Source organism: Xyrauchen texanus, chromosome 30 (genome assembly GCF_025860055.1).
Source record: "Xyrauchen texanus isolate HMW12.3.18 chromosome 30, RBS_HiC_50CHRs, whole genome shotgun sequence".
NCBI lineage: Eukaryota > Metazoa > Chordata > Actinopteri > Cypriniformes > Catostomidae > Xyrauchen > Xyrauchen texanus.
In genome coordinates this window covers 14,999,432-15,027,348 of record NC_068305.1, presented here as the reverse complement: position 1 = coordinate 15,027,348, position 27,917 = coordinate 14,999,432, and the positions used below count along the sequence as shown (strand labels likewise).

Sequence of the window (27,917 nt, the reverse complement as noted above, 5' to 3'; positions counted from 1 at the left end):
AAGTGAAAGATTGTTCAGGTCAGTGTCACACATTCTGAATGAAAGCAGAAGCAGGCTTACAGCTGAACATGCAGAGATGCTTCTGTTCCATAAAAAGAACCTGCCACTTACTTTTGAAAAATAATTCTAATTGACTGTCTTTTCTAATTTTCATCTTCAAAAACCTACTGTACATATGCTTTGAGGAATTATAGCTTAATTCTTATGAACACTACTCCTACAGTTATAGTGTTTCTCACTTGCTCACCATGATTAAACAGTACACTGTTGTATTTCACTTTACTAAACTCTTGGTTGTGATTACATTGTTACACAGTGTTATGTTATAAACATTTGTTCTGTGATATTTGTTTGGAGCTTTTGGACAACTTTGTGACAGACAGATAAAAATAATGACGATGTTTTTATTTCATTTTTTTTTATACCCTTGGTTTAGTAGAGGAGGTTATTGGACACTGAAATGTGTTTGTGCTTTGACAACTTTGTGACAAGCAGATCATTTTTTTTTTTCCATAATGTATTTGAGTTACAGTTGTTTATAATTATAAAGAAGCTGTTCTAAAATCATTAGTCTCACTGTGTTGTACTTCGGAAAACTGCCACTTCACAAAAAAGCACAGGTACAGGTATCGGTATCGGCGAGTACCAGAAAAGAAAATATCGGTACTCGTACTCGTTCTTTAAAAAATGGTATCGGTGCATCATTAATATATAGTGTATATAATTTCACTCCTTCTGTATAAGAAACCCCATCTCTGCAGTTTATACAGTATATACACTTAGTGAATAAGTGTACAGCTGTTCCTAATAAAGTGCTCAGTGAATGTATATTTATTGTAGTCCTGGATGGATGGATGGATGGATGGATGGATGGATTGAGCTTCTGCAACATGTTAGCATGCACAAACGTTCGAACACACACACATACGGACATAAACCAGCATTCTTCCTCCAGTGGCAGCTTCCTGCGGCTGCAGCAGGGACAACATGATTAGTATTCCACACATCGTTATTTTAATATATCACCACATTAAATTACATTTCCCTAAAAGCCAGAGAGAGAGAAGAGGGTTTTATAATGGCAGAGCTCTCTCACTCTCTTTTTCACAGGTGTGTCAGCCGAATCAGATTAATTTAAAGAGCATTCCTACCTGCAGGCCTCAACCTGATCACACACAATCACTTCATACTTTCCCTCCATCTTCTCTTCTCCTCTCCTCCCCTCCACACTCAGACTGAAGAGAGTCTATTGATTTATTTGAAACTCAGCAGTGACCTGCAGACCAGCCACCTGCTTCAGGTTCAAATCACTTTGGGACTTCTATTATTACCCCTGGTGGCCTGCGTGCCAGCAGTTCTGCACCCTCTCTGTACTGCAGAGTAACTGGACAGAATATGAAGTGAATTTTGGAGTTGACAAAGAAATTAACAATGTGTTAGGAATTCAAATAATATAATCCATATTACATGACATCATTAATAGCAAGAAGCCATTTCTTTAACCTAATATACTGTGTGAAGTAGCAGAATTGGGCAGCATCCAATGAAGGTCTTAAACTTGAAAATTTGCACCAGATTTGCACTCAATTTCATGACTACATATGTTGCAACGGTCAGACAGAATGGACAATTCATGCACTATTGTATTGTTCCAAGTCCTCTATTGTCCCGGACAATAGCTTTGTGTAAGGAACAGAAGAAAAAAAATTTATTAATTGATAATCTTACTCTCCACCGAAGCTCTTTTTAGGTTGATAATGACTTAAATTTCGGTCTGTTTCACACAAACATTTTGTATGGCTTTGGAAGACTCAGAATATAGTGCAGAAGGTCTATGGACTAATGTAAGGTTTGTTTATTTTTTGTAGCTTGACATCATCACTATGAAATGTAATTGTATGGGGAAGCTGTGTAAATATACTTCAAAAATTCTCCTTTTCAGTTCCACAATAAATAAACTAATTAATAAACAGTATACAGGTTTGGGACAACATGAGGGCAGAATTTTAAATATTTGGGGTCAATTATTATATATATATATATATATATATATATATATATATATATATATATATATATATATATATATATATATATATATACAGTGGGTATGGAAAGTATTCAGACCCCCTTATATTTTTCACTCTTTGTTATATTGCAGCCATTTGCTAAAATCATTTAAGTTCATTTTTTTTCCTCATTATTGTACACACAGCACCCCATATTGACAGAAAAACACAGAATTGTTGCACATTTATGCACATTTATTAAAAAAGAAAAACTGAAATATCACATGGTCCTAAGTATTCAGACCCTTTGCTGTGACACTCATATATTTAACTCAGCTGTCCATTTCTTCTGATCATCCTTGAGATGGTTCTACACCTTCAATTGAGTCCAGCTGTGTTTGATTATACTGATTGGACTTGATTAGGAAAGCCACACACCTGTCTATATAAGACCTTACAGCTCACAGTGCATGTCAGAGCAAATGAGAATCATGAGGTCAAAGGAACTGCCTGAAGAGCTCAGAGACAGAATTGTGGCAAGGCACAGATCTGGCCAAGGTTACAAAAAAATTTCTGCTGCCCTTAAGGTTCATAAGAGCACAGTGGCCTCCATAATCCTTAAATGGAAGACATTTGGGACGACCAGAACCCTTCCTAGAGCTGGCCGTCTGGCCAAACTGAGCTATCGGGGAGAAGAGCCTTGGTGAGAGAGGTAAAGAAGAACCCAAAGATCACCTTGGCTGAGCTCCAGAGATGCAGTCGGGAGATGGGAGAAAGTTGTAGTAAGTCAACCATCACTGCAGCCATCCACCAGTCGGGGCTTTATGGCAGAGTGGCCCGACGGAAGCCTCTCCTCAGTGCAAGACACATGAAAGCCTGCATGGAGTTTGCTAAAAAACACCTGAAGGACTCCAAGATGGTGATAAATAAGATTCTCTGGTCTGATGAGTCCAAGATAGAACTTTTTGGCCTTAATTCTAAGCGGTATGTGTGGAGAAAACCAGGCACTGCTCATCACCTGTCCAATACAGTCTCAACAGTGAAGCATGGTGGTGGCAGCATCATGCTGTGGGGGTGTTTTTCAGCTGCAGGGACAGGACGACTGGTTGCAATCGAGGGAAAGATGAATGCGGCCAAGTACAGGGATATCCTGGACGAAAACCTTCTCCAGAGTGCTCTGGACGCTAAAATAACGAAGGAGTGGCTTCACAAAAACTCCGTGACTGTTCTTGAATGGCCCAGCCAGAGCCCTGACTTAAACCCAATTGAGCATCTCTGGAGAGACCTGAAAATGGCTGTCCACCAACGTTTACCATCCAACCTGACAGAACTGGAGAGGATCTGCAAGGAGGAATGGCAGAGGATACCCAAATCCAGATGTGAAAAACTTGTTGCATCTTTCCCAAAAAGACTCATGGCTGGATTAGATCAAAAGGGTGCTTCTACTAAATACTGAACAAAGGGTCCGAATACTTAGGACCATGTGATATTTCAGTTTTTCTTTTTTAATAAATGTGCAAAAATGTCAACAATTCTGTGTTTTGTTCTGTCAATATGGGGTGCTGTGTGTACAATAATGAGGAAAAAAAAATGAACTTAAATGATTTTAGCAAATGGCTGCAATATAACTAAGAGTGAAAAATTTAAGGGGGTCTGAATACTTCCGTACCCACTGTATATACATTTAATAATGAAAGCATGAAAAATTCAAATTCTGTGAGTGTCTATTAGGCAGTCACAGCAACAGTTCTTGGCAAATAGTAGATGCAAAGTCAGACATGACTGACCCTCTGTTCATATCTCTTATTTGATCTAGACCAGTGGTTCTCAACCAATTTTTAATGAACGCCCCCTAAAAGTATATAAAATACACAACTCGATATTTGTGTTATTTGCATAATTTGCTCAATGCAACTTTGATGCATTACATAATTTTAAAGTTTTGTTAATAAATTCAGCAGGCTAACGTGTCATGAACGTGTGACCAAACCTTGCGTTTCTTGAGTTCAAGCAGATGGAGGGCTATTTCTGGGACCTAAACTCAGCAAAAAAAGAAATGTCCCTTTTTCAGAAGCCTGTATATTTTAAAGATAATATTGTAAAAATCCAAATAACTTTAGATCTTTATTGTAAAGGGTTTAAACAATGTTTGCATGCTTGATCAATGAACCATAAACAATTAATGAACATGCAACTGTGGAACAGTCGTTAAGACACTGACAGCTTACAGAAGGTAAGCAATTAAGGTCAGAGTTATAAAAACCTAGGACACTAAAGAGACCTTTCTGACTCTGTAAAACACCAATTGAAAGATGCCCAGGGTCCCATATTTGCGTGAATGTGCCTTAGGCATGCTGCATTGAGGCATGAGGACTGCAGATGTGGCCAGGGCAATAACTGCAATATCTGTATTGTGAGATGCCTAAGACAGCACTACAGGGAGACAGAAAGGACAGCCGATCGTCCTCGCAGTGGCAGACCACGTGTAACAACACCTGCACAGGTTCGGTACATCCAAATATCACACCTGCGGGACAGGTGCAGGATGGCAACAACGACTCCCCGAGTTGCACCAGGAACACACAATCCCTCAATCAGTGCTCAGACTGTCTGCAATAGGCTGAGAGAGGCTGGACTGAGGGCTTGTAAGATGGTCATATTGTCTAGATCAGAGGTTCCCCCTCGTTCTGGCATTCAAATGATCCCAGGGGTGCTGAGAGCAAATTAGTAGAGAGGGGGGCATTTACAAATTATCATTCATAATAATCAAATCTATCATCAAGTTCCTCTTTGCATTAAAATGTTTATCTAGACTTGGAGTATAAAAGAGCTGAATTACTGATATGATAATATTTATTATCAATATATTTCTGCCTAAAGTACAGTTAGTGTTACTATAGTAAATTCAAGGGTGGTGATGTAGAATGCTGTGCCGAATTCAAATGGTTTCACTTCTCGCACCTTGCTTCTCACTGCTCTCGCAAAGCTGTGAGTTTAAGAGCTTGAACTTTAAAAGCTTTGCGCTTGTGCAGCTCTGTCCATTCAGCTGTATGCATATACAGAGCCATACAGATGCATTAGCCGAGGTTGTGCCTCCGCCTGTGTATTTGACTTCTGCTAAACCAGATAATTCAGATGCGTCGCTAGACTTCAAACTCAGATGAACCGCTGTACAAATGCATACTGCACAAACTGATATACTCCAAGTCTAGATAAACATTTTAATGCAAAAGGAACTTGATGATAGATTTGATTATTATGAATGATAATTTGTAAATGCCCCCCTCTCAACTAATTTGCTCTCAGCAACACCTGGGATCCTTTGAACGCCAGAATGGGGTTTTCTAGTCATTGAAAAAATGACTACAAAACACTCCTTTTCGAAGCAAACTAAAAACAACGAAACCTAAATGGGTACAGGGCGTGGAGAGATCAGTTTTGGAAAATGTGGGTCTGGTCGTCATGAGTCCTGAGAACCACTGATCTAGACAATGTGACCATCTTCCCAGCGCTTCAATGTATAGACATGTGAAAATCTACTGTTAGAACTGATATGAAAATAGCATTGGATAAACAGTGCCAGAGACTTAACCAATAAGCATTTAAACTATCAGCCATATTGGAGCAATGGACCCTGAACAATTTTTATCACCGGCAAATCATAAAGCTTATATTGATCTGTTGTAATAGGGTCAAACAATTCAGTGCCTCATTCATGGTGGGTTTGACTACTAATTCAGCTGAATCTAATATGACAGTCGATGCATTTTTCACTGCATTTCTCTCTCTCTCTCTCTCTCTCTCTCTCTCTCTCTCCCCCACCTCTGCATTGTCTGAGTATCACTTGCAGATGAATTCTGTCTGTATATAAGGATCTTGAGCTATGACTGGAGATAAAGAACCTTTAAAGGGCAGATATCATGGAAAAATTGATTTTTCTTTCTCATTTTGAAAAAGATTTTCATGGACTATGTAGACACTCTAATTTTCAAAGCTCCCTTTCTAGTCCACACTGACCATTTACTGAATCTAAGATGCAAACATGGGTAATTTAGAAACCATCAAGATTTTAACATCACAACATGAGCTTATTAATATCTAGCCAGTATTCACCCACATTCACAAATGACTGATATTTAGCAACCTGGCCCTGATGAACAACAGTGTAAACAAGCAAAATACAAAATTAAAGGAATATTTCACACATCATTTCATAATTTACAAAAGGTTTTCTTATGCACTTTCTTATTAACACATAAAGCGGAATTCAAGATTTTCACTGTAAAATAATTTAAATTGTTGGTTGGGTCTCATAAACCCTGTCGTTTCCCTTCAGAAGACTTTGAATACAATGCACAACTCGCATGGGTTACTTTTATGACACTATTGGTTCTTTTTTTTACTTTAAAATCAGTCACTATCGATTAGCATTGTCTGGAAATCCACAAAACAGGACATCCTTCAAAATGTCCGGTTTTGGAATGTCATGAGGGCGAGTAAATGATAAAATAATAAAAGATTTTTGGTTAATTTTATGTTTACATTTTTTTTTTTTTGTATATACAGTAAATGTTGCATGCTGGCTAAATGGATAGCCAATTTACTGGTTTTGCTGGAAATCTATAGCATATGGTTCTATCCAGTTAAAGTAAATGGTGAATAAGGCTAACATTATGCCTATTATTTCTTTTTTGTTCCATAGAAGAATGCAAGTTAGGGAATACCATATTACCTGATTTCAGATCGGATTGGCCGTGGTCTCGATTCTGCAGTCTCTGTAAATTGTGTGCATCTGAAGCTTGTCAAGTGTAATGTTAATTAAGATACAACATCATGGTTTCGGTTGTGCAATGGACTAGACATGTGTTGTGGAAGCTCCGCTGCCCTTTATAATTAAACCTACCTTTACCCTTAATTTCATTTTATAACCCCAGCTCAATATAGATCTTAAAATCCATTAGAAATATGACGAAGCCAGGGAATGGAAAACGAATTGAAAAGGGGCCTGGAGGACGCAACGCCAATGAATATTTGGCAAACACAATGGACGTGGGAGAAGTTAATAACTGCCAAGCAATTCCGGATAGGGCAAGTTCAGCAACTACAGATGACCTTTTTTCTGCTATCAGCAAGCTTAATCACACTAAAATCCTGTAATAAGGTATTCGGCTTAAGACACATCCCTAACTCGCATTCTTCCATGGTACAAAAATAAATAATAGGCAGAATGTTAGCCTTATTCACCATTTACTTTATGCTGAGCCTCAGCCATATCTTCTTTTGCCAATAATAAAGCTCAGGGTCTGGATGGTTTCAGAATATACTATTATAAAAATTTTGTGATGACATTTCCCCTTTACTTCTTCATATGAAAAATTATTCAAAAGATGTTTCTAGACTAACACCTTCATTATATAAAGCTAATGTAACCTTGATCCCAAAACCAGGTTGTGACGCTATGTTGGTTTCATTGTATCGTCTGATTTCTTTTTTGCCCATTAAAACTAAAATAATTGTCAAGATCCTAGTTGAAAGGTTGAAAAAGTTATTTGTATGATTGTGCATTAAGACAAGACAAGTTTTATGCCAGGGAGACATTTACTTTTTAATCTGGGATGCCTATTTAATATATTAAATAGCAAGCACACAACTGAGGCAGCTATCATCTCTTTAGATGCACAACATGCTTTCGACCAGGTGGAGTGGCCATATATGTTGGCAACCCTGGAACAATTTGGGTTTGGGGGCTCCTTTAAAAAATGGATTGAGGTAATATACTCAGATCATGTTGCCTCTGTCATTACCAATCGGAATATCTCTCCTTTGTTTGCTGTGCACAACCCAACAGTGTTGCCCCCTTTCTCCATTTCTTTTTGCAATACTTATTGAACCTCTGTCACTGAGTATAACAACAGAGTATGAAAATGGCGCTATTGTTGTAAAGGGCTCTTCACATCAACTCTCCGTATTTGCTGATGATATACTTTTATTCTTTTCCAATCCTCGAACATCCATACTTTTGTTTCTGTCGATGATTTGACTCATTCTCAGGTTTTACTTTTGTAATGGGGTGTAAGTAGGGTTTCAGAGGAAACTAAAGACAGAGGAAAACCCCATTACAAATGTAGAGTCTTTGAAAACATAACAGAGATTAACTGTGACAACATCAAGTAATTTAAGGTATTTGCAAATTCGGGATTATGTTAGAAAACACATACATAATTTTGGGAGTAAGTGAAACACTTGAACACATTAACAAATTTAATCCAGTAAGCCATGGAGCAGTGTATTACTTTTATCAGGTATTGCATACACACATATCTACTGACACAATTGCACATTGGAAAGCTTGGGCCAAAGAGATTTAATTAGAGACAGATGATGACCTATGGGAGGAATGTTTAAACAATATACATAACTGTTCAGAAAACATTGGACACAACTTGATACAGTTCAAAACACTACATTTCCTGTATTATTCTAAAGTTAAGATCCACTGGATTTCCCCAGAGGTGTCCCCATTTTGTAACCGATGTGAAATAACAGAGGGTACTCTAGCTCATAGTTTTTGGTCATGCAACAAGCTGTGTACATATTGGTCAAATATTTTTCTATGTTTCTCTAAAAGCTTTTAATAAGAACCTTGAATAGGGTGGCCAGACTTCCCATTTTTTCCTGGGACAGCCCCGTATTTAATCACTTTTTCTAGTGTCCCATCTTATTCTCCAAAAACCCTATTTCCCCTCTCCTAAAATTTCTCTATCGCCTATGCAGCTTTCTTAGTCATGTGAGTATTCTAATAAAAAGTAGACAAGGTGAGTATTCTAATCAAAAGTAGCCATTAGTAAAACTAATAAAATCACACCGTGTTATTTGAAGTACATGATTGGATCGTTTAATCCAACCACAATCACCTATCAATCCAGTTAGAGAACTTATTGAAGAGTCAGTTTCAAAGTACACACAGATGAAATTGTGGCTGGAAAAATGTCAAAGAAGCATGCATATACATTTAATGAGGATCTTCAAATAGAGTTCACATTTCTATAAAAAGTAGTCACAGACAGAGCCTAGTAAAGTGAGGTGTGAGATTTGTGGAACTCTCTTTTCCATCACCCATGGAGGCCACACCGACATCGTGCAGCATGTTCATACAAAAAAGCATGTGGATGCTGCTAAAAGTAAGTGTGCCATCAAGTGTTAGCAATATTTTTGTGAAGCAAAGTTCCGAATCTGACAAGGTGCATGCAAGTGAAGGACTTTTCGCTTATCATTCTGTTATGCATGGCCCTAGTTTTCAGTCGGCTGACTATACCGCGAAATTAATCAAGAAATTGTATGATCAAAAAAAAAAATTCTGCCCGCACCAAATCTGAAGCTGTCATATGCAACATACTTGCTTTTGTGCAGAAATCAAACTGCCGGCATGGCAGCAAATGTTTCCTCTCTCTTGGTCCAGCTCTTGAAAAAATACTATGCATATTCAGTGGTCTGCATGCATACTTTCTTTCTCAAGAAAAATGACCAAAGTTTCTAAGGCACATTTTCATCGATCCTTGCACTAAACTTTGGATTGGCTTCACACCCAAACAAAAAGCCACTGTTAACAGTGCACTGGAGATAGTAGAGCAAGACCACATATCAGCCAAAGTAGTGGCTTTGCACATTCATGACTTGAGAAAAGTCTTGCAGGCCAGGCAGGAGAAATCATTCATAACCTCTGACATTAAAAATCAATTGGATGCCCTGGTTGAAGTTGGTGATATTTGAGCGGATTATTTATTTGGTGCAGTGGGAATCTTTTATTCCGCATCGGTAGATTACCTCCAAAATTGGAGCCGCTCACTGGAGAACACAGAAAAACTTAAGTGGGCCCTACTGAGAGACATCCCTCTGAAAGACATTCAGAGCAGCCTCGAATTATTCTACTCCAGAATACCCGCTCTCAGTTTGATTGACAAAACCACGCTCTTTGATGATTGTCACTGGTCGCATCACTGAAAGGAACATGAACAAGACAGCCATGTTTGAGAGATGGACAGACATTTTTCATGAGCTGGAGAGCAAGACTATCAACTTCGGAGTCTTAGCCAAGGTCGTGGAGTTTGTTTTATGCCTGCCTGGGACATCTGCTTCTGTGGTGCGTGTGTTCTCATTAATGAACGCAGCATGACACTGGATAAATCTCGACTCAGGGTAGCAGTCATGAAGGCAATGCTTTTCGTACATCTTAATTTTGGACTCGACTGCTCTGCATATTACAATAAACTCTTGAAAGACAAGCGCACACTGAGAAAAATTGCTGCCAGCGAAAAGTACAAGGTGACAACAATTACAGATGCGAATGCACCCTCTACTTCGCATTGATCTGCACCTAGGTAAGGATACATCAATTTCACTTTTGCTGGGAGGGGGCTGTCCCATTTTCCACAAGCAGGAATCTAGTCACCCTAACCATGAGCCAAACCCCATTGTAGAAAAATCCATTATATACAGAAAATAAGTATGAGAAGCAAGCTATATCTTTTGGTACGGTCATTGCAAAAATAATTATTTTAAATATGTGGAAATCAGAGGCAATACCAACATATGAAATGTGGATGAGAGAAATGGGGAATGTATTATGTTTAGAAAGGATAAGATTTTATTTAAATGATAAAGCAGATATCTTTGACCAGATCTGGAATCCTGAACTGGACTTCATTGAAGAATTGATTTTGACATTGAACTCCACTCACTGTGTAATTATTGTGAATTTGTGCCTAAATGTTTCTTTTGTGAATAGAAACATTGTCAAAAGTAATTAGAACCAACCGTGTAGTTTGTACAAGGCACTGGACTTTTTGTATAATTTTATATAATGTTGAAAAGGATAAATAAACATGAAAAAAACTACATCATTTACACTTTCCACTTAAAATGTCTGTAACAATGCTCCTTGGATTTTACAATGCATTGTGGAAATTTTTAGGGAGCAAATGTTGCAATTGTGGGCATTTTCAGACCTTTGCTTTGTTCAGAAAAGAAATTGTTACAATGCTGCATTTTCCCCTTGGTTCGGATTGCTTTCACAAGGCAACATTTCCAATCAAAATGTGTTTACGCAAGTCACATGTGAGTAAACTGTCCCCTCATTGGTCAAAATGTGTTGTTTATGTTCTGGGGTTTCGCTTATATTGTTGGGTCGCTTAACCATCAAGATGGGTGGATAACAACCCAGCGGGCTAATTGTGGCTTTTTTCTAATCCCCGATATATTCATTTATCAGTTTGAGCAGAAATCAAGGCTTCGTTGGAACAACAATATTGCCAAGCACTTGTTTTGAAGAAGAGCAATCACAAGACATTTTCAGAAAAGAAGGCATGCTCACCCACAGAATGTGTCACTAAATATCTATCAGGTATGTTAATGGTTATTGGGATATCTATTGCTTATCTAATCGCTATAGCTTTTCAGCATTTCACGAATGTTTAACCCTCTTTTGCATCAAGTTGCCATAAAATGTTTATGGTTATGTAAATTAATTGCATTTTATGGGTATTTGTGTGACGTTTGTGTGATCATGCATTGTGACCCAGGTTGGTTCGTTGGTCCTTTGGTTCGGTTTGCATTCTCACCACAAGTGAACTGCTCCAGAGTTAATTTGCAATCGGTCCGATTGTTTTGGTGTGGGTCTGAGTGCGATTGCCATGTTCATATATGCCTAAATTAAACAAACCAAGGGAAAAAACGTGCCAGGATCCAAAACAAACACTCCAAGCGAGCCACGTGTGAAAATGTCCTGAGACAGCCCTATAATTGGCTGACTTCCCGATCAGTGTCCTGGCTACTGAACTAGGGAGCTGGCTGAGACACCCATAATTTTTGCTCTGTTCCTGACACAATTCTACAGGAATCTTATGATCTAAACACATTTACTATAGCACATGACTTTTAAGGTGATACATTGTAACATTTGCTTTACACATGCTTGTTCAAGTCCGATCAAATTGTGCAGTAGTTCAACTGACAGAGCATTACACTTGCAATGCAAATGACCAGGGTACGATATGTGAAGAGCAAGTTGACAAGTGAGCCAAAATTGTCGAAGAAGCACCACAAAATGCCGTGGTTGCTTCAGCAATTGTGTTATTCATCTCACATTTTCTTTTCTAACACAATTGGTAAGTTTTAAGGTTTCAGGTTTAGATTTAATACTCAATATAGCATATACCTTAAAAACCTGTTTGGGAGAACATTTAACTTAAAAACTGTCACGATACGTATAATGAACCACGCAATGTCATATTGCAAAAATGTCACCACAGTCATGTAATTTTCATGAGATCAGGCTAATTTAAATAGAAACATCTGAGACAAAGTTAATACTCAAACTTAACCGAGATCTCAAATATGTCTCCTCAGCTATGAAAGAGCTACGTCTGAGCAAGAATTTTGTACCAGCATATACAAACACACTCGCTAAAACTCATCACTCTGCCACCTTGGACTGTCGATTTTGTTCATCGTGCATTAAAAGGAGGGAATTTTCTTCCCACTTTCTCTCTATTCCTCCAAATCATTTCACTCCAGTTTAATCCTTTTGGTCTTTGGAATTGCCCTGTTCTATTAAACCCACTTTGCGCCACTTTGCTGTCAGCAGCTTACGATTCAGCGGCTATCATTAAATTGGGAGGGGCTTAGCTAAATCTGCTGGGGCTCATCTGCATATCTCTCAGTCAAGTGCCAGATTTTGTGTGTGTGTGAGTTAATCCCAGTCGGTCTTCTCCATACGAGGGCATCTCATTTAAAGAAACCATATTAATTAGCCCCCACCTCCTCATCAGTGTCCGTCAATACCGAGAGGGCCATCTCGCACAGCTCTTATCTGCCACAGGCTAATGTCATTAACGCAGAGAACTAATTGAAGACTTGCTTAACACAGTTTCATACACCCATAGTGTGGATAGGGAGTGTGTCAGCTTTGTTTTTCAATCTTGGGAGGTCTAAGAGAGGAAAATAGGTCTTCTGCTATTGAGCCAGCACTCACATACAGATAGAGAGAGAGAGAAAGAGAGAGAGAGAGAGAGAGAGAGAGAGAGAGAGAGAGGGGGGGTCTGCTAGACATGCTACATGCTTTTCTTTTCATAGAAAAGGGGTTCAAAAATGGCATTAGAGAGAGTTCGGTGAAGTGTGAAACTCCACATTGGAACAAATGATCTAGGGGACCGACGTTTCAGAGAGAAAGAGAGCTGGAGAAAGGTAAATCCTAAGTAAACAGTAGAAGAAAAAGTCACAAGAGAAGCTATTTACAAACTGAACCAAATATTGACTGAATTAAGAAGAAATGTAATAGTCAGAGGGGAAGAGTGAGATCTCTAGATGTCTTTATGGCATTTAATTTCAATGTCTGCCTCAACTGAATGCAAGGCTTAAGCTAATTCTCTTAAAAAAAACCTTCTTTCCCTCTGCCTTAAATCTGAGTGTAGATTAAATCTCTTTAATCTCTCAACTGTTTCTCTGAGATGACAATGAGATTAAATGGAGAGCAAATAGAGATGTTTTGCTCAAGTATCCTGCTTCTAAGATTTTTATCCTGGGAAAAAAAACCTTATGTACGATTTAGATTTGCCAAAACAACAACTAGGGCTCGGTATCAGCAACCACCTTTCGGTACCATTTGTAGTGCAAGACATACACTCACAACCACTTTATTAGGAGCACTATGGTCCCAATAAAGTGCCCAAACTGGTCTTCTGCTGTTGTAGCTCATTCGCTTCAAGGTTTGACGTGTTGTGATACATCAACAAGGCGTTTCCATCTGTAGAAATGCAGCTCACTGGATTAAAAATTTTTTGGAACCATTCTGGGTTAACTCTAGAGACTGTTGTGCATGAAAATCCCATGAGGCACCCTTTCTGGCACCAACAATCATGCCACAGTTGAAATCACTGAGATCATATTTTTTCCCCATTCTGATGGTCGATGTAAACATTAAATGAAGCTCTTGACCCATATCTGAATAATTTGATGCATTACACTGCTGCTACAGTATTGGCTGATTAGATAATTGCATGAATATGTAGGTGTACATGTGTTCCTGATAAAGTGGTCGGTGAGTGTATGTCACAATTCAAGATAACATAATACATCATGATATCATCATTTGTATTATAGTCTCTCTTGTGCCTCATAGGAGCATCTCTAACCTTGCTGATAAAAGATGCTCTTAGAGTTTAAACATATTTACAACCTGCATCTTCATTATTGAATGATATGAATACAAAAATAGCTGAAATATGAACACAAACATTTGTTATCCACATTGATTTTGTTGCTTAATGTCTGTTAACAAGTGTCTACTTTGTTTCAATTTGTACTTAATCTCTGTAATTTTAGGAGAAACATAGGAGACACAGGCGATACTTTGGAATAATTGGTAACATTACTGCATTACTGATGCTGTAATCCAACTTCCTCTATTTAACAATCTCTTCATCTATCCTATCCATTTTTCTCTTTCCATCTACACTATCTCTCCAACTTTCTTGCATGCTGAGTTTCAGCCATTTATCCTGTGCCATTTAATGTGCCATGCTGTGTCGCCACAGTGCCTGTTTAATATAGCCTTGCTCGAGCACATGCAAACACACACACACACACACACACAGTGGTCCGATGATGACTCGCATGGGTGCATTCCTGGGTCTGAGCATTAGACCCTGACTGTGCTCCAGAGGTGGAGCGTCAGAGTGTTATCACAAGCAAAAGAGCACTTGCTTTTATATCAAACACAAAAAAGGGAAGAAAAAATATTTCCTTTTCATCTCTTCTACAGCGCATATATGTACACACAACTCTGAATCCTTCCCTGTGCACAGAGATAAGGGAGGGAAAAACAGATTCAAAGATGGAATTCGCAATACAAACAAGAGAGAGATGGTGAAAAAAGAGTTATTTTGAGCAGAACATGCAGCAGAGGAGAAGAGGAAAGCAATCGCTCTGGAGAGGTGTATTTTCATTCCAAGCAAAGCCGCAGAGTAGATTTCCCAGGCAACTATTCAAAAAACAGAATCAGTTGCCTGCAGTACAAGGGCAGAAGGATTTGCAAGCAGAGAGCAGAGTGCTGGCAGCATAAGAGAGAAATCTCTCTCAGCCAGGGCAATAACACTAGGAGATCACCTCAGACATTACGGAGCTGCTCTCTGGCATGTAATCATTATGGAAACACCCAGTCTCCAGAGCTCAAGGCTGATCTTCTGCCTGTCCAGGATCTCGCAGATGCATTTACCCCTGCTGACTCTCAGGAATAAACACACAAACACATATGCAAACTGCCTGGTTTAGGAACAGCGTGAGTGAATGTCTGATAGAGAGAGGGAGTGGAAGAGAGGTAGGCAGGTTGGAATGTTGGCAGGTGATAGGTATTGGAAACTCATGGTAAACTCATACAGATGCACATCTGGATCAGGCAGCTGTGTCATTTTTCTGATCCAAACGAGATGTGTGCCAGCTGAACCACCTTGGAAACACAATCAGACCACAGATGTGTCCATGTCATTCAAGGAGAGGAGCACCACACACTTCTAACAATCATGCTGCTGTAACATCAAACTAGTGCTGTCAATAGATTAAAATATGATTATAAAAAATTATATATTTGATAGCAATCTTTCCTTTGAAAATCACATTTCCAATGTTTGTAGAACAGCTTTCTTTCACCTCAGAATTATTGCTAAGTTTCGACACACGCTCTCTGTTTCTGATGCCGCAAAATTAATTAATTCACTCAAGACCTCAAGATAACTGTAATGCATTACTGGGAGGATGTCCTGAAGGTTCATTAAATAAACATCAGTTGGTTCAAAATACAGCAGCTAGTGCTGAATAAAACCAAGAAATAGGATCATATCAGTCCCATTTTTTCATTGCTTCATTGGCTACCTGTTAAGTTTCATATTCATTTTTATATTCTGTTAATTACTTTCAAAGCTCTGAATTATCTAGCTTCACAGTACTTAAGCAACCTTCTACCAAACTATAATACCATCATGTTCAAAACTATTCTGGCCTGTTAATAATACTCTACAAATGGAGGTAGATCCTTTTTTTTCCATTTGGCTCCTAAACTATGGAACAGCCTTCCTAGTAGTTTGCAAGACTAAGACACACTCTCTCAGTTTAACTCCAGGCAAAAGACTCATCTTTTCAGCCATGCATACTCCTAATGTATTGCTTAATTCATAGTTATGCTGCACTATAAAGTAAAGTGCTATAAAGTAAATGGCATCTATGCTAATATTATACAATTAGTTTCCCTGTACATATCCCAAGGTTATCACAGCCTGTCCATACTGCTCTGGTCCTGCCCGATGTCCCAATCCCAATGCTATATGTTGCTGAGTGATAACTACTATCTGCAAGCAATGCCAGCCAAACATCACTTCAGTCTACTACAATGGATTTCACAGAGGATAAACTGCTTCCAACTCCAACCTTATACAGTAACATGGGATACTTCACTGGCCACTGCCTGAACCTTGGTAGGATGGACTTCACTGGAAATGAACTGTCACAAGCTTCCAGCCGGACTGAGATGCCCCTCACCTGCCTGCATCATCTTGGTCATAGGATGTACTCTTTCTTAAAATGGAATACATAGACAATAAATGAATTACCAACTAAAGTCTTAATCAGCCAAATAATGTCTGGGATGTATTTCTAAGTCTTTGTCATTAATCGGACAAATCCTTTAGTTTAAACATTAGCCATAAACATCTACTCATCTAAACATCTAACCAGTTTATTAATTTAAACCATGACTTGTTTTACACTGGGGCTGCAAGTAACGATTATTTTGATAATTGATTAATCTATTGATTATTAGACTAATTATTCGACTATTCTGCGATTATTGCAACGATTAATCATTAGCTCTTAACCAATTATTCAGCTTGTGCCCCGACTTAAAAGGTTGTATTAAACGTGCTTACTAACAATAAAGGGGACAAAATAATCTTTGAAAAGTACCTCTAAATGACATTCACTGAATTAAAATCCTATCGTTATCAAGTGTTTTTGTCTTATTTTCAATTTAAAATGTTAAATTTTTTTTAGAACAAGATACATTTACTTGAGAAGCAACATATAAGATATTTAGACATGCTTGTTTATATATTTAGAATTTATTTTGTATATAAGTGTATTTTTTCACTTTTTATACTTCACGGTTTATACTTCTGCGAGTGCAGTAAAGGCAAAATATACTTATATTCAAGATTCACAAAAAACCAAACTCTCTCTTATTAATAAAGCTGCGTATTGCCAATTTTCTTCACAATAAGAAATGCACAGTGACGCATGTAGTATGATTCAATAAGTCGCGAGCCATCATGTTATAATCTAACTGCACTAAACTTGGGCACTCGAGGGATGTCCCTAGAGTGAGCCTCAGCCGGGTGCAGTTTCAGTCTCTCCTCATTAGATCGGGACATTCGCGCATCTCATTAAAGAGGTTCTAACCACACAGAGAAATGCCAGTTTCGCAGTTTGTAGTTATTTACATGATCTGCTTCATATTATTTGAACTTTAATAAAGCTATAATGCATTAAATATAACTGTATTAAAGATGTAAAGCCTGGGTGTTTCCGTTAAAGTGATCCGACTCCGAATTATTCCACAACAAGAGTGCTTCTGTATTTACTTATTTAGTATTTTTGCATTATAATTCCCTCATACTTTGTGATCTACATCACCTGAAGTTATTTGGAAAGTTACGAGTGCATCTGGACTGTGAGCTGTTTTCTTCCTCTTCTCAGTCAGTCGCAAACTGTAGTGCTGCTCTCGTGCGCCATCATTAGAGATTAATGTGATCTCATGTTATGTTAACTGAGATCAAATGACTATTCGTCAACAAAACTTTTTGTTGAAATTTTTTTATTTTCAATGTTGTCGATAACATCGACTAATCGTTCCTCCTTTTAAATTCGATATTATATTGGTATAATGGATAATGCCGTCCAGACCACTTGAGGGATCCGCTTGCTCACACAGCACTGACTGAAGCGCTGAATGCAGACAATATTTTAAATCATAGCCTTTTAGGGTTTATTAATCACGTAAGGACACGTAAAAAATTATAATATTACATGTTCTTATGAGTGCCAACCCTACATAATGTGGCTATTATTGATTCTATATTTTGCATTTGAATTCACAATGTTTTTACAAAATACGATACTAATTATAAATAAAGCATATGTTTTTCACATCTTAAATCCGATATGCTTATAGGTTTTATTTTGCTCAATAACTGTCTGATAAATATTGGCAGCCTATACATCAGTGCATCCAAATTAATCACATATATCAATATATGCATAAAAAAAAGACACCAAATAAATATATTTTAACATAAAACATAAAAAAATCAGAACAATTATAAAAACTGAATTTACTGTGTTATAATATAATAATTCAGAATATTCAAAGCCATTACATTATTGTGGCAGAAAAGTAAAGCATTGATTAGACAATAAAAATTGGCCTTATAAGTCAATAAATTGTTTGTTATCATTGACCATAAGCCTATCACTGGTCTACACAAAACACCCATCCATTTTTTACAAATTTAGTTTGTCAATCTGTCCGAGGTAGACAGGACGCGTTCTTGCATCTGTCTCATAGGTCTATGTACACATGTGTCTGACAAACGATTTTGGAGTGCCTTACTGTGGTTGTCAAGTTTCACTGTTTACAGCGTCTCTAGCTACAAATTGTGTTTTTAGGACACTGTGTCATGTTAAATGTAGTTTGAAACTTTACAAAACATGTTTCGAGAACCCTACATTCTGCTATGGTCTGTCCAGGGCTGGACTAGTAATTTGGCATCCCGGGCATTTTCTCGAAGGGCCGACGCACTTTGGGGCTGATCAGGGGCGGACTGGCCATCGGGAGAACTGAGCGGGCCAGTGGGTCGGCTGCGAAATGGGCTGAATTGGCCACGATAAGCTAAAATGAGCTGCAGAGTTATACAGAACGGACTCTGCGATATGCAGAAAAGGCCCAAAAAAGGCTAATGCCTGAAAGCCAAATAGTGATGACTCATGTTGTTTGCCAGTGCGTATAACCTTTTTATAGATTTTTTTGCCAAATAACATGCTCTCTTCAATAGGAATGTTCCCTACCCTTAAAGCATAAACACAGTGCCACCTAGAATAGCAAGGGCAAGTAGAAAATAATGGTTTTGCCAAGCTGTGATATAAACTAAAGTGTTTTTTTCCATTTACAAAAGGACAAGCCCTCCAATATGTTGGTACAGTATGTTTCAATAGGAAATACGTCAGCACAGGAAAGAATATTGCACTCATCAAACCATTTCAAGAGCTCTTTAATAAAACAAGAATGTGTAGAACTTAACATGTGCAATACACGATTCTGTGGAAATCTGTGAAGCTCTCTGGGAATTCAGAGAACATAGATTTTCAGCACATTTCTGTAAATTCCACTCCTCAACAAGACAAAGGTACTATATAGATGATTGATTTAAGAAATTAATTTGTTCTTTTAGACAAAGCCCAGTTAACAATTCTGTGTACCTCATTAAACAGCAGAAGTGCCATTCCAGTGCTCAACTACAGTCCTGGCTTGTCTTGCCCTCAGGCTAACATCTGACAGACAATACCACCAGCTGGCAGCATACACAAATCTGTGCTGACATTAGCTGAGCAAACCTCAAATCTTTACTGTGCATCTATATATATATATATATATATATATATATATATATATATATATATATATATATATGCATATGTTTTTGTTTGTTTGTGTATGAAGTGTCAATGTCAAACTGCTAGCTCAGTGCAACTTTCCACTCTGTCCACTATGGAGAAATACAGGCTTTTCATTTCGAGAGAGGCCCACGAATACTAATAAGTTGAAGCTCACTCTGATATACAAGCAGAATGGGGCCCCACTAAGCAGGTCATGCTGAATCTTTCTTTCCCTCTCTCTAGTGGATGAAAGAAAATGGATTAGAAAAAACAGAAAGAGCAGAATTAATCAAATCAATACAATTTGTTGGAAGGGAAAAAAAGCAATTTTGAAATTTGTTTCTTCTGATTTTCCTGCTAATTATTAACCAACCAAGAAGAGAGGGTTTTATTTCATCTGAAAGCAAAAGTGGCACTTAACTGGGTTAAAATATGTGGACAACAACCATTTGCGTAACTCTTCGAATGTGTTGACAGAATAAAACTAATTTGAAGAAAAGCAATTGTAATCTGTGACATCACTTCCTTTGCACGTGTAAACAAAAGGCGGGAAATAAAAAGGCAGGCAGAGAAATGTCATTCTTTTATTCTCATCTCAATGCTTCTTCATAGTCTTTAAATGTCTTTAAATGTCAGAGGAAAGATGCAATGCAACTAGGGTCAGCCAAAGCAAAGCATAAAACATTGTAAATTAACACAGAGTAGTGTCTCAAATAAGAGACTGTCCCAGGAGACAAGCTGAAGTGCAAGCGTGTATGGAGGTAAATGAGAAAGTAGAAAAATTTAATTGAGGTGTCAATGTCCTGAGACTGTTGTGAGGTTCCCCCAGTCTTTGTTTCCAATGCAGCACATCAAACTCCCTCAAGATCGAGCATCTCGTGGGACTGAATTATCAACCATTGACTTTTTGTCTGGCTTTTTACTCCCTTTTGTTTCACGGGGTAGACTGGAGTTAGTGGTGCGTTACATTCCACTATACTGCAGTTAAAAATGGGACTGCATGCCCATTGAGGGAGAGTTCATTCAGCAGACTCTAACTGAAAAAATACATAAATAATAAATAAGCATGGTTCTTTGTTCATAGGTCAAGGGAGAGATTTTGATTTGAATAGTCAGAGGTTGAGTCTGGTTATGTGGTCAATGAAAAAAAGGTAGAGGAAGAGAAAGTATGTGAGAAGGATACATGACTTCAGACCCTGAAACTGTTATGCACATTTTTATGTCCTAATGGGGTCCATTTTTGGAGGATTTAAAGGCAGAAATTTGAAGCTTATAATTTTATAAAAGCACTTACATTAATTATTCTGTTAAAACTTGTGTATTGTTTAAGATGTAAAGTTGTCAAAATTATTGATTTATTTTTTTTAGGCAAGGATTACATGGTTTACGGCATTGTCGTCATGGCAACAGATTTTTTAAGTAAAATTGTATATAACTTTACACAGAGAGGACTAGTGAGCATTTTTTTCATGCTAAAATCATGTTAACACATATAATGTTCACATCATGTGATGACTATTGAAACCTAGTATTTTTACGTTTACGGACTGGCCCCATTCACTTTCAATGAAAAAGCCTCACTGTAAACCAGATGTTTGCTAGCCAAAGATGTTTGTCAGACATTTTATTACATATAAAGTTAGGTACAAGTCGTTGCCCCGAGTACTCAACAAGTAATTAGTCTGAGTACTCGAGTAAACGAAATGACCAAAATGCCCATCCCTAATACATATATATATATATATATAGGTAGATATAAAATTTTTCATCACAATTAATCTCAGATTTTAAAAGTGCTGAAATTTGAATCTATATATACTTATTTCCTAACAAAATCAATTTATTTCCTTCTTTGGAAACAACAGCACAATATAAAAAACTACAACAAGCCCGTCTGGCACCAACAATCATCCATGCAATTATCTAATCATCCAAAGGTGTGGCAGCAGCGCAGTGCATAAAATCAGATACGGGTCAGGAGCTTCAGTTAATGTTCACATCAACCAACAGAATGGGGATGATTGTTGGTGCCAGATTGGCTGGTTTGAGTATTTCTGTAACTGCTGATCTCCAGGATTTTCACACACAACAGTCTCAAGAATTTACTCAGAATGGTACCAAAAACAAAAAACATCCAGTGAGCGGCTGTTCTGCGGATGGAAATGTCTTGTTGATGAGAGAGTCAACAGAGAATGGTCAGACTGGTTCGAACTGACAAAGTCTATGGTTACTCAGATAACCGCTCTGTACAATTTTGGTGAGAAGAAGGCATGAGGGCGACCTACACAATATTAGGCAGGTGGTTTTAATGTTGTGGTTGATCGGTGTATAATAGATAAAGTGACTGACTACTGCACTAGAAACAGACTAACAATGACACATTCCTGAACTACTCTACACAGTGCACATAAAGCTTATCATAGAAAAACACAACAATACAAATTACCAATATGCAAAGCCTACAGCAATGACATTCTGTGCACCTCACTATACGTCACTTTTACGTCTGGATTTTAAAGTAGAAAGCTGCTGTGGCAAATGACTAGGCCCTCAGGCTCAATGTTATCCTCAGCCAAATGCTGTCCAATGGGTGAGCCGATTTCAGAGCTCTAATTAGCAGAAGCAGATAATATCAAATAGAACAGACAGATCGATACAGAGAACGAGGAATGGCAGTCGATGCCTCCTCTCTATACAGGACAGATTTCCTAGAAGGGACATCCCCAACAGAATAGCTCTACTTCAGGAATCCCTAGCACCTCCAGCTCTGACGAATACACCAGGGGTAACATGTCACCCTGATTATACTCCATTTTGTGCTTTCCCACCACAACAAACACCTCACAACCTGAAGGGCAACAAATGCATTAACTAATCAACCTAAACAATGCTGTCATTCACTGGACCTCATTCATGAAACATGAGACTTACAAACTATTGTGTAAATCGTAAATCATAAAACCACTTGTGCATAAATTGTTGCATTGAATTGAATGGTACATGTCATTAGTTTCCACAGTAGAGGGTTTCACCTGATAGAAGGGTTGAACTTTGAACTCGGAAAGCCATGGTTCAAGCCCAGCCAAGCAAGTGAGTTGACAAGTGAGACCAGCAAAGCCTTCACTGCTGCCGTAACATGCCTAATAAATAAATATTTTTTCATCCTTTCATTTTCATTGACCTTTTTGCCTATGAATTTTCAATCACCTTCCACTCCTAATTAATCTACAAACGAATAGCAAACAACAAAAAAATTTATCCAATCAGAATTTATTCCTTGATGCTTACAAGCAAAGTGTGACAACGGTTTCAAAAAATCGCATGCCTGAAGCCGAAGCAGCGCATGAGTCTGAGCTCCACCCCCACAAGCCTTCAGAATTTCCACAGATCCCCTCAACACTTGCAGTGAATAGGCATCTAAAGTTAGAATGACAGATTCTTCAGCCAATCAGATTGATTTATTTGTTCATGTGGGTGTGGTCTTCTAGCAGGCCTTGAGTGACACAATCACGCTTTAAGTGATGCACGTAATTTGAATGCGAAGATCTTGCCGAGGAGTCGGCTGTCATCACTGCTGTTATTGCCTTTGAGAAAGAAATCCTTATGGATTTAAAAACCTGAGATGTTCTGCATGATCATGCAGTTGATTCATTAAACAGGAAAGGTCTGATTATTACTTCAAGCAAATTGGTAAGTGCTTTTTGCATTGTTATAGCAACATCAGTGGTTTTCTAAGTTTAAATTAGGCTGCTTGAGCATTCAGTGTTGGATCAAGTTTTGAAAAGTAACCGTGTACCCTGATGAAACATAAATCGCAAAAATTATTAGAGAGCTTTTTCTCCACATTAGAACTCCTTTGTTCTGGCTTTCGTCAATTGGTATTATTAGTTGACTGCCATGTAATGTATGATTGGCATACGGTGTCTTATTCATTGTGAAACTGTGTTTTCTTAATGGCATGAATCGCACTGACGGCCAAGACTTAAAGTGCTCGGGCCATAGCTGCGTGAGAAAAAAGTGTTAAAGAAGCGACACAGAATGACACAAAACGTCATTTTCGTGTCACATTTGATTTTTCGAAACTGTCGGTTAGGTTTAGTTTAACGTTTTAGGATAGCGAGGTACATTTTACCCATTAAATCCTCAATCTAAAAAATTAAAGAAAGAAAATGTAAAAATCATGTCTGATTACCACACAATTTCACTTGTTTTGTCACTCACCGCTGAGCATGTCACTGAGAAACTGCAGTGAAACGTGATGAAGCATGTAATTCCGTTTTGCAAAACTGTTGCCACGGTCACCTAATCTTCATGACTCACATTTGGGAGCCCCTTCTTTGCAAACCAGAAGTAGGTTTAGCAACCAAATAATGAGTCCAAGAAATCCCGTAACTAAAACAGAAAAGTACCTAGAACAGCAAGCTGGTTTGGCTTGGCATTAACCTCCCACAGGTCAAACAAACATGCATCAGTCTTAATTTTACTGAAGCACAGTATGTTCTTGATATGAACCTTTTCTCTCAGTTCTACATTACCTCAAAACAAAATCCAGCTTGTTGAATGAATAAATGAACACAGTGGAGAAAGCAAAACAATGTTGGCACTAAGGTTTCGCACACTCTGTATTTCATCTCCATGGAGATGCACTGTTGCCTGCTGGGCTCATTCAAGCAGAAAGAAGATACACACTGCACAGACCACCATCACCACTGTAATGATAACCTATGGGCAATATGGTAGCATAGTATGTGTTCTTTTTGAGGGGGCATGCCAGCTGGCACAAAATGGCAAGGTTACCTGATTAAGGTAGAATAAAACTATTTAAGAGCCCCAAAGAGCACAATTGTATATATACTTTAAGCTCTGAGTACTGCAGTGCTGATTGCTTGCCTATTCATGCACCACAATTTCAATGAAGTGTTAAAAATGCATATATCTATCTATCTATCTATCTATCTATCTATCTATCTATCTATCTATCTATCTATCTATCTATCTATCTATCTATCTATCTATCTATCTGTCTGTCTGTCTGTCTGTCTGTCTATCTATCTACCTACCTACCTGTATGTCTGTCTGTCTATCTATCTATCTATACATCCATCCATCTCTGTCTGTCTATCTGTCTGTCTGTCTGTCTGTCTGTCTATAATTTAAGTAACTGCATGGAAACACAGAATCAGTTTTAAATAGCATTTAGGAGGAAATAAATGAAAATGAACCACATCGATGTGTCACATTAACACATTAGTCAATGCATTGCTGTCAATGAACACCTGAAACCTGGATCAGAGCAAGCAAAAAAGAATGAACACTCAATAAATAAATTGAGTGATTCACTCAATAAATAAATACTATTTAAAAAGACTATTTTTAAGATGTACATGTTTTCATTTCATAACACAATTCAAACCAATTACATTGTGTTAATTTTTTACTGTCTTTTAAAGATTAGGCATACTCAATTCAGTTTTGTGGATTTTTTTATATGGAACTGAAATGCCTAAATATTGCGTAAATAATAATAATATTAAAAATGGGGACTATACTGAGGAGTAAGGAAGCTGTATGTGTACATAGGCAATGTGCGTTGCGCTAGACACTCAAACATAGGAAGTATGTCATGATTCATTGATAATGATTAAACACGCGCGGGCGCGCACACACACACACACACACACACACACACACACACACACACACACACACACACACACACACACACACACACACACACACACATAACCACAAACAATAACAATAAAAATCACAGAGACACGAGCGTCTCCATTAACAGAAACTCCTGTCATTTGCGCTCAATCAGGGACGCGGGAGAGTGTTAACGAATTCGGTGCATTTTTCCATTTTTACTTAGTAAACGTTGGGAACATTTTCCCCCGTTTCAAAACTACCCTGACACACACCAACCCCAACTGTTGTTCCACAGGCAGTCAGAAGAGGATGTTCTCTGTCAAATCACATCCTCCTCACGCGCTCTCGTCTCTGCCGGTTTTAAACACCTTGGGAACATACTCCTGCAGCGCAACCGTTAAAAAAGAAACGGAAAAAAACAACAATGATAAGTAGAGTCCAGTTAACGCGGTCGCCGGTGCGCTAAGTCAGTTCTCTGATTCTTCGAGCGCGAATAACAGAGTTCTCGCCGCCCGGTGCTTCCTTGTCACACACGAGCGCGCGCGCGCGCGCACACTTACGGACAGTGCGATTGATGCGGGCTTCTGCAGCCGCGGAGCCCCTGCGGACCGATCACACTGCCTGAGGTGAGGTCCCTTCCATGAATCCACTCATTTAAAAAACATCTACTAGTGTAGTTATGTGTAAATCAAATTACAACAGCCCATGCATCTGCTCGTGACACGCTTTCAGTAGCCTAAATGGGAAGATCGCGCTAGCGTTTCTTGAACTCGTACGGTGTAACCAGAGCAGAGATTCCGTATGGTCAGTGCCACAATACAGTTTCTGTGTAGACTGAGTGTATTCATACAATAAAACTATCAGTTTGTAGCTACATAGGACCTCTGTCCATCGGTGAATGTATACAGTGTTAAGGATGAAGCATTGTAGTAAATCTCAATTGATCAATATCCCCAGCGCGCTTCGCGCAGGGCAGAACACGGATGTCAATGCAGCAAACGCCGCTCCTCTCCAATCACTCCATATGCGCCTGGACGCATGATCACCGTCAAGTCGTGGCACATTGGATAGGCTCATTTCGTCCTCAGATCAAAGCCGGGCTAACTGTTTAATAATACATTTTTAATTGCTTCACAAGAAGCGTGAAATCAATCATCCGAAACAACTTAATCACCAAAGCGCTGGAAGATGTCCTCATGTTCCACATGGACAAGTTTCATTGCAACAGCATCAGCCCCGTTTTTTTCTGTCCATATGTCGACGTGAATCCTATTACTATGACAAGACACAGCCAAATGCACCTGCTTTAATCTTACCTTTAAACCGGTGCGTTCACATCCCATACTTCTCATTATAAAAAAATAAATAAAATATCCACGCGCAATCACTCCGTATCCAGTCTCTTCCGCGGTCCTCACGTCTTTAGAAGAGCCGTAATCCACTTTCCCATGCCGGGGACAGACAGCCACAGACCTGGACTACATCCTTTCAATCGCGCACCAAAACTGATGAGATTTTTGCGCTTCTTTTACCCCTTCCCCTGTTCTTTCTCTGCGTTGCTCCAGCTGAAGTTGCCTGGTTACCTCTCTCCAAAGCGCCGCTCCCGCAACCAATCACGAGCGCGAGGGTGCGTTAACCCGTCGCGCGCCGAGCTGTCCTGGTTTCTCGGTTTCAGGGGAAAATGCAATGAGTGGGTGGGATGAGCGGGAGTTTTTACGATAAAAGGCTAAGACGCGCAAAACAAGACGGATGGAGAGAATAAATTAGTGCATGTAATAGAGGGATGCGTATAGGGATGGATGAAGTTATTTGCTGAGACGGAAGACGCACAGCACTTCATTTGCACATCAGCACGGCAGCAAGTGTGCCATGAAGAACAGGTGCATGGGGGACAACATGCACTGCAAACACTGCAGGCTATAGCCAAAATTCAACCTCAACTAGATATCTTTTAATGTCAGCTAATAATCTTAAACCGGCTATCCAGCGGATTGATTTGAATTCCATCCTCTTCTCAGTTAGGGGCTGCCAAGTGCACTACGCCCTTTTCACTCTCAATCATTGTAAGCGAGACTAGGTAGCATCCGGCTTCACATTGATCTAAAACATCTGTATGACTGCTGGAGAGATAAAGGTTTTCAAAACACACACATGGTTCCATGATCATTTTCAGGCATAATTGACAAGCTATAGAAATGGTTTTGCAGTAACTGTTTGAGAAAAACTTTTCACAATGGCACAATGCAACCGCCTTATGACCAAGCAGATCCACAGCTGCTTGTGTTTCCCAATCTGCTTGTTGTGGCTCTTTTTAGACTTTAACTTGGTTCTGATGGTAGCCTTCTTAAATTAACTCATTGTAATAGGTTGGACTGTAATATGCAACTTCGAATGTTAGAAATATGAAAAAGAAAAATCCTTGCACTTCTAAAAGTTGCTCCTGTTTAAGTTCAATTAAAGCAATGTTTTCAAAATTTTTACTATAGTACAATCCACTTGATT

The 27,917-nt window shown here is 38.6% G+C and overlaps 1 protein-coding gene across 2 annotated transcripts in view; it reads right to left on the bottom strand.

The window, feature by feature from the left end:
• The window catches only part of dab1a (DAB adaptor protein 1a), a 263,993-nt gene extending 237,052 nt beyond the window's left edge, over positions 1–26,941 (bottom strand). For both annotated transcript variants that reach the window (XM_052098301.1, XM_052098302.1), the window contains exon 1: positions 26,732–26,941. The gene's annotated coding sequence lies outside the window, so the exon portion shown is untranslated. The remainder of the gene's footprint in view (positions 1–26,731) is intronic.
• Positions 26,942–27,917: the final 976 nt, after the last annotated feature.